The following is a 6988-nucleotide window of genomic DNA, read 5'->3' on the forward strand; positions in this document are numbered from 1 at the left end:
AAGATGATGAATCAATGATGGAGATGAGTGGGAGGGCTTTGGCTAAGCTCACAAGGTTGCTATGTCAATGAAAATTACCAAAGGTGTAAGCTTCAATCGGCCATGGGGTTTAAATAGAAGCCCCTATGAAATAGAGCCGTTGTACCCCTTCACTGGGCACAACACGGGCTAATCGGATGCTTCGGTCATGTTGACTAGACGCTGGACCTCAGCGTCTAGTCACCCAATGATAGCCACATGTCCTGACTTCAATGGTCACTTGAGTTGACTGGACACTGCGCTATAACTGACTGGACGCTGAGCCACCAGCGTCTGGTCATTTCCAATAAGGTTCTAGAAATGCCTTTCGCTCACCGGACGCGTCCGGTCGAGCACGACCGGACCCAGCCATCGTCCGGTTAGAGACCCTAGCCTCTGTGCACTACCTGACAACAGGACCGGACACACCTCGCCAGCATCTAGTCGCTGAGTGACCCAGCATCCGGTCGTTTGACCGATGCCAGCATCACTGCTGTTACAACTGACCGGACGTGCCGGTTTCACTGGGACCAGCGTCTGGTCACTTTGTGACCAGCAAGACTAACTTCTTTTCACCTCTAACTTCTTCACCCTTGTTCAAATGAGCCAACCACCAAGTTTATCACCTTGTGCACATGTGTTAGCATATTTTCACAAACATTTTCAAGGGTGTTAGCATTCCACTAGATCATAAATGCATATACAATGAGTTAGAGCATCTAGTGGCACTTTGATAACCATATTTTGATACAAGTTTCACCCCTCTTAATAGTACGGCAATCAAACCTAAATGTGATCACACTCTCTAAGTGTCTTGATCACCAAAAAAATAGCTCCTATGGTTTATACCTTTGCCTTGAGCTTTTTGTTTTTCTCTTTCTTCTTTCCAAGTCCAAGCACTTGATCATCACCATGGTATCATCGTCATCATGCTATGATCTTCATTTGCTTCACCACTTGGAATGTGCTACCTATCTCATGATCACTTGATAAACTAGGTTAGCACTTAGGATTTCATCAATTCACCAAAACCAAACTAGAGTTTTCATTGGGCTGGTAGGTGGGTCTACCGAGCATAGTATTGACACCCTTCATAGGTGCACACAATCTGTTTAGCGTCGGCTACTATAGTCGGCCAGTAGTAGCCTTGTCGGAACACATTTTTGACTAGGGTCCTAGGTGTGGCATGGTGCCCACAGACCCTACCATGGATATTACTCAACAATTGCTTCCCATGTTCGATGGGGATGCAGTGCTATAGTATCCTGGTGTGGCTTCGCCTGTCGAGCTCGCCCTCAATAATGACAAAGGACTTGGCATGACACGCAAGCCACCGAGCCTTTGTTTTGTCCATCAGTAGCGCCTCACAGAGGAGGTAGTCGAGGTAAGGCGTCCTCTAGTTGGCTAGAGGGTCAGGCTCTATCGTTGGATCCTCATCAAGCTCCATGACTTTGGGGTCATATGGAGCCACCAGCTGGTTAGCCCCTAAGCCTAGGGTTGGCGGCCCATCACTGGTCTATTTTAGCTCCTCGTAGCGGACCGAGGGCTTGTACTAATCACTCACGAAGACATCTGTCAGCACCGGCTGTCGCCCGAATGTCGTTTTCACCAGCGTGTCGGCCGCCTCATTGAGACGACTTGGGATGTGATTGAGCTCGAGATTGTCAAACTTGTCCTCCTACTGGCAGACGTCTTGGCAATACGCAACCATCTTGGCATTGTGGTAGCTTAATTCCTTCATAACTTGGTCGATAACTAGTTGGGAGTTGCCCCGGACGTCAAGCCCTCGGATACACAATTTGATAGCGATGCGCAGGCCATTGATGAGTGCCTTATACTCGGCCACAATGTTGGAGGAGGGGAAATGGATGTGAATGATGTACCTCATGTGTACCCCAAGGGGCAAAACAAAGACCAGCCCTACGCTAGCACCTTTCTTCATCAACGATACATCAAAGTACATCGTCCATTACTCTTGGTCGATGACTACTAGCGGCATTTGGATCTCAGTCCACTCTACAATGAAATCAGCCAGCACTTGGGACTTGAGCGCTGTCCGAGGGGCATATGAAATGCCTTGACCCATCAGCTCGAGTGCCCACTTCGTGATTCTTCCTGTGGCAACTCAGTTTTGGATGACCTTGCCGAGAAGGAAGGACGTCATGACCATCACTGGATGCGACTCAAAGTAGTGATGCAACTTCCTCTTGGCGATAAGGATGGTGTATAGGAGTTTCTAGATTTGGGGGTAGCGAGTCTTGAAATCAGACAAGACCTCGCTAACAAAGTACATGGGACATTGTACTTTGAGGTCGTGTCCTTCTTCTTCCTACTCTACCACTAGGGCAGCGCTGACCACTTGCGTAGTGGCCGTAATGTAGAGCAGGAGTGGTTCCTCATTGGTCAGGGGAACCAGGATTAGGGCCTTCATCAGGAGCTGCTTGACCTTGTCAAGTGCCTCCTAGGCCTTGGGCATCCATTCAAAATGGTTGGCTTTCTTCAGAAGCTGATAGAGGGGGAGACCTTGTTTGCCAAGATGTGAGATAAAGTGGGTCAGTATGGCGAGGCACCCTGTAACTTGTTGTATCTCCTTTATGTTCTGAATTGGGCCCATCCTCATGATGGTCGAGATGTTCTCTGGGTTGGCTTCAATGCCGTGCTCGGAGACGATAAAACCCAACAGCATACCCTTCGGGACCCCAAAAATACATTTCTCGGGGTTGAGTTTGATGCCGTTTGCTCGGAGTTTTGTGAAGATTTGCCCTAGGTCGGCTATGAGCTGGTCAACCCATTTGGATTTGACCATGATGTCATCTACGTAGGCCTCAACGGTTTGCCCGATGAGGTCCCCGAAACACTTGAGCATACAACATTGATGCATAGCCCCCATGTTTTTTAGACCGAACAACATTATGACATAGCAAAACGATAGGAACAGGGTGATGAAAGATGTCGTGAGCTGGTCGGACTCTTTCATCATGATTTGATGATACCCGGAGTACGCATCTAGGAAGCAAAGGGTTTCACACCCTAAGGTCGAGTCGACTACTTGGTCTATGCGTGGCCAAAAGGAAACGGATCCTTTGGATATGCTTTGTTGAGAACCATATAGTCAACACACATTCTCTATTTCCCACTCTTTTTTCTTACAAGAATGGGATTGGCTAACCGCTCGGGGTGGTACACCTCCTTGATGAATCTGGCCGCCAAAAGCTTCGTAATCTCCTCACCGATGGCCCCACGTTTCTCCTCGTCGAAACAACATAGGCGCTGCTTCACCGGCTTTCAAGCCTGGCCTGATCTTCAAGGCATGCTCGGTGACTTCTCTCAGAATGCCTAGCATGTCCGAGGATCTCCATGCAAAGATGTCTCTGTTGGCGCAGAAGAAGTCAATGAGTGCGCTTTCCTATTTGGAGAAAAGTGTGGTGCTGATGCGCACCACTTTGCCCTCAGAGCCGCTGGGGTCTATGAGGACCTCCTTGGTGCCCTCTACAGGCTCGAAAGACCTAGCCGACCACTTGGGGTTGGGCGCTTCTTCAATGACCTCCTCCCTGATGACCGTGAGCTCTTTGGAGGCGACAATTGCTGCGGTGTGTTCACCGCCCTCGACCTCACACTCGTAGGCACGCTGGAAGGAAGTGCCGATGGTGATGACCCCACATGGATCTGGCATCTTCAACTTTAGATAGGTATAGCTAGGGACGGCCATAAACTTCATGTAGTATGGACGTCCTAGGATGGTGTGGTAGGTCCCATGGAATCCGACCACCTTGAAGGTAAGGGTCTCCGTTCGATAATTGGTCAGATTCCTAAAGGTGACGGGCAAATTGATCTACCCAAGTGGCATAGCCTGCTTTCCAGGCACGATGCCGTGGAAAGGCGCCCCGGTCGACCGGATGCATGATCAGTCGATGCCCATGGCGTCAAGTGTTTCAGCATACATGATGTTGAGGTCGCTGCCTCCATCCATCAGCACCTTGGTGAGCCACTTTATGTCGATGATCAGGTCAACCATGAGCGGGTATCTTCCTGGCTATGGGATGCTTTCCGGGTAGTCGGTTTGATCAAAGGTTATGGTGGACTCTGACCATCAAAGGAAGGAAGACGCGGCTGGCTCGGCCTATAGACCTCACGGTGGGTAAGCTTCTAGCGGCGCTTGGAGTCATAGGCCGACGACCCTCCGAAGATCATGAGGTAGCCATCTAGCATCAGAAATCCATCATCCTTCCCCTCATCGTCGTCTGCGGCCGGCTTGGGCTCCTTCCTATGCTCCCCCTTGTTGGAGCCTCTAGACAAGAACCGCTTCACAAGGATGCAGTCCTTGAATAGGTGCAAGATGGGGAAAGCAAGGTTCGAGCATCGCCCTTCGAGCAGCTTCTCGAAGTGGTCCGAAGTACCCTCTGTGGGCTTCTGAACCCCCTTGCGGTCAGCAGTGGCCACGAGCGAGCCCTCGCGCCGCTACTTGTTCTTCTTCTTGTTGGGGTGGTTGGAGGTGCCTTCGCTAGCGTCCTTGTCCTGCTTTGCCTTGACCTTAGGGCGGTCGAAAATCGCCCCGACCACCTCCTCGCCCGAGGCATGGCTGGTGGAGATGTCAAGAAGCTCCTTGGTAGTTTGTGGGCCCTTATGTCCTAGCTTATGAACCAGGGACTCGCAGGTGGTCTGGATAGGAAAGCTCCTATGACTTCGGCATTGGTGATGTTGGGCAGCTCATTGCACTGCTGGGAGAAGTGCTGGATGTACCCACAAAGAGTTTTCCTAGACTTCTGTCGGTAGTTTTTGAGATCCCACGAGTTCCCAAGACACGCGCATGTGCCCTGGAAGTTTCCCACGAAGATCTCTTTTAGGTCCGCCCAACTTTGGATTCGGTTGGACGGAAGGTGTTCCAACAATGTTCGCGCCAAATCGGCAACAAACAATGGAAGGTTACGGATAATGAAATTGTCACTATCCGCTCCACTGACTTGGCAAGCAAGCTGATAATCCTCGAGCCATAGTCCAGTGTTTGTTTCCCTAGAGTATTTTGGTATGTTGGTCGGCGGTCGGAACCACGGTGGGAAAACGGTGTTGAGGATGTGTTGGCCAAGGGCCTGAGGTCTCGATAAGTTAGGGCTCGGGCTTCGGTCCTTGTCACTGTCGTAGTGTCTGCCATGATGAGGGTGGTAGCCACGGCTTGCCTCCTCCCTCTCATCGTTGCGGGGCACGCCTATGGGCATCAAGGGTGTTGTGCACATCATGGTAGAGGCTGAGACACTCATGTACTAGGGCCACGATGTGCGGCGTGCTGCCTCGCTACACCTGGTGGACTAACACGTCCATATTGGGTCGCTCTAAGGGCGCACGCTGGCTGGCGTTGAGCTCGAGTTGTCGAGATAGTGAGCTCTCGGCCTGCTGCGCCGCCACACGCTCGAGTAGCATGTGAATCTTGTGATGGGCACGATGATCCTCTGGTGTCGTGGGCTCTAGAAGCCCTTGGAGCAAGGCCATCATGGCAGCGATGTTTTGGCTTGCCCGGGTGAAGTATGGGAGGGCTTCATCGTCCTCGATGATCCTCCGGTTCATGTCGTGGGCCACGGCACGTGCGCCCACCGTCTCCAGGGTGCTCGATCTCTCGCTCAAGCTCCACGTGTTCCTGCTCGAGCTAGAGTCATGCTTCTTCGAGCTTTTGGTGCCACGCCCTTAGCTGCTCTACCCGTAGGTGAGGTGGGGCCCTTGCATCCCCCTCGACCTCGTCGTATGTTGGGGTAGCCCTCCCTCGTGGATGCTTTTGATGTATCCCTCGGGGGTACCTATCATGAAACATTCTCGCAAGGGGTGATGGCTCCCCTTGCAGGAGTCAGAGTCAGAGGGCGACTCTGATTCTTCCGCGAGAAGGTCATAGAAAAATTACGTGACATATTCGATCATCCCCACGAACTCATCATTCGTAGGGGATGGGGGTGTGCGCTGTGCCACAAGGTGGCCAACGGTCTCTGCGACGTTGCGCAGACCGAGCGGGAGTGTTGTTGGGGCGCTCCGAATGAGGTATTCTAGGGAGAGCGGCTCTCCTCTGACAACCTGCGTCATGATATTGGCGAACAAGAAGGTGAGGCGGCATAGGTCCTCCCAGGACGGTCGGGGTCCTAGGAAGGCACCGAGCTAGCGCTTTAGCCTCCCATAATCAAAGCTGAGGAGCTAGTCGCTCCCAGGGGTACGAACCTCTGGTGCGTGTAGCTACAGCTCCTCAAGCGTCTCGGCGATCGCGTCGAGGCCAGCGAAGTCCCACTGATCCTGTAAATGTCAATAGGGATGGCTCTATGTCATGGCCCTGTTCATCACTGGCGCCATGCGCAGACATTATCTGTCGGTCATGGCGTTCCACTCTATCTCGACAGACGTCGTGGTGAACTGACGCACCTGTTAGCGTCCGTACGAGAATTAGGCAGAACATCACCGACACACCTGACACTATTCTTAATGTGAATCCTCAAGTATGGCCTGTCATGGCTATGGGATACATCGAGGCATGCCAACCTCTTTCCTGGCGTCAGAGTTTTGACCTAGGCCCATACGCTTGGACCTGGAGTGGTTGGCGGCGGTATGGGTCCCCGTTGGATGAGACGGAACATATGTCCTCGAGGTCAGGCGAGACGGAGCCCGCAACCTTAGGCGAGATGAAAACCATGTCCTTGAGGTCGGGTGAGATGGAGCCCGTGGCCTCGATGTCGGGCAAGACAGAGCCCCCGGCCTCGAGGTCGGGCAAGACGGAGCCCACGGCCTTGGGTGAGATGGAGCCCATGGCCTTGAGGTCGGGCGAGATAGAGCCCGTGGCCTTGGGCGAGACGGAACCCGCGTCCTTGGGGTCGGGCGTGACAGAGCCCGCACCCAAGGGGTCGGGCGAGATGGAGCCCGCGGCCTCAAGGTCGAGCGAGACAGAGCCCGCGGCCTTAGGGTCGGGCGAGACCTTTTAATACATCTTGAGCCATCCGGGGAA

This window comes from Miscanthus floridulus, chromosome 2, assembly GCF_019320115.1.
Source record: "Miscanthus floridulus cultivar M001 chromosome 2, ASM1932011v1, whole genome shotgun sequence".
Classification (NCBI taxonomy): Eukaryota; Viridiplantae; Streptophyta; class Magnoliopsida; order Poales; family Poaceae; genus Miscanthus; species Miscanthus floridulus.